The sequence below is a fragment of the Pseudophryne corroboree genome, chromosome 3 (assembly GCF_028390025.1).
Source record: "Pseudophryne corroboree isolate aPseCor3 chromosome 3, aPseCor3.hap2, whole genome shotgun sequence".
NCBI lineage: Eukaryota > Metazoa > Chordata > Amphibia > Anura > Myobatrachidae > Pseudophryne > Pseudophryne corroboree.
The window spans coordinates 460,954,358-460,955,862 of record NC_086446.1 but is presented as its reverse complement, the minus strand read 5'-3'; positions in this window follow the sequence as shown (position 1 = coordinate 460,955,862).

The window sequence follows — 1,505 nt, the reverse complement described above, 5'->3', positions numbered from 1 at the left end:
TTGTCAAGACCAGATTACCAGGTTGCCATCTCCCTAGCACTGCTCTGAATAGTGAAACCATATATACCCTTGGTGCAGCCACACACCCCAATCATCCAATTAGCAGCATGAACAAACAGGCCATCATTAAGATAATATCAGCCAGCTGTCACAGGATAAGGCCAAATACATATACACAGCACAAACCAGACACACACTATCAGAATCAGAATCAGCGTTATTGGCCAGGTATACTTACGTATACTAGGAATCTTCGGTTTGCTATACAACAGCCAAGTAGGTAACAGGTAAGCAGGTGTGTGTGTGTGTGGGTGGGGGGGGGGGGCAAATAAAGTTACACAGATAGGTATACCGTAGGGACACAAGTTAGTTACATGTACGTCTAGTCAGTCAATGTTCAGGAGTTCAGCAGGCGGACAGCTTGGGGACAGAAACTTTTGAGGCTTCTGGTGTATCTGGCGGGGACAGCCCTGTAACGCCTGCCTGAAGGAAGCAAGTTAAACATGCTGTGGCTGGGGTGTAGCTGGTCTTTTACTATCTTCATTGCCCGCTTTTTAGCTCTGGACAAGTACAGGTCCTGGACTGAGGGAAGGTCGGCCCCGATGATCTTCTCTGCGGTTCTGACCACCTTTTGGAGCCTGCATCTGTCCCTCGCGCTGGCGGAGCTGTACCATACGAGTATCGAGGAGCACAGTACCGACTCCACAATCGCGGAGTAGAAGAGGAGCAGGAGCTTCTGTGGGATGTTGAACTTCCTTAGTTGCCTGAGGAAGAACAACCTCTGCTGCGCTTTCCCAACAGTGGCGTCAGCGTTGGACCCCCATTTAAGGTCCCTGGAGATTGTGGTCCCTAGAAACTTGAAGGAGTCCACTAGCGATACCACACTGTCAGCAATCGTTAGCGGAGGTGCACTAGATGACTTCTTCCTGAAGTCCACTATCATCTCGACAGTTTTGAGGGGGTTGAGGTCGAGGTTGTTGTGGATGCACCACTGGGCCAGCCGGTCTACTTCCCGTCTATAGGCCGATTCGTCCCCATCCTTGATGAGGCCGATGACGGTGGTGTCATCGGCGAATTTGATGATCCTTACTGATTGCGCCTCTGAGGTACAGTCATTTGTGTACAGGGAGAAGAGCAGGGGTGAGAGGACACAGCCCTGAGGGGCCCCTGTACTAATGGACCGCGCTTGAGAGGTGAATTCCCCCGCTTTCACCACCTGTGTCCTATCTGTCAGGAAGTCTATTATCCACGAACAGGTAGCTTCTGGGACCCCTAGGCGAAGTAATTTGGGGTGGAGGATGCTGGGGACGATTGTATTGAAGGCCGAGCTGAAATCGACAAACAGGACCCTCGCGTAGGTACCGGGAATGTCTAGGTGCTGTAGAATGTAGTGCAGGCCCAGGTTGACTGCATCCTCGACACACCGATTCGAGCGATAGGCGAACTGCAGGGGGTCCAGTTGGGGGCCAGTCACAGTTTTCAGGTGATTCAAAACCAGACGCTCG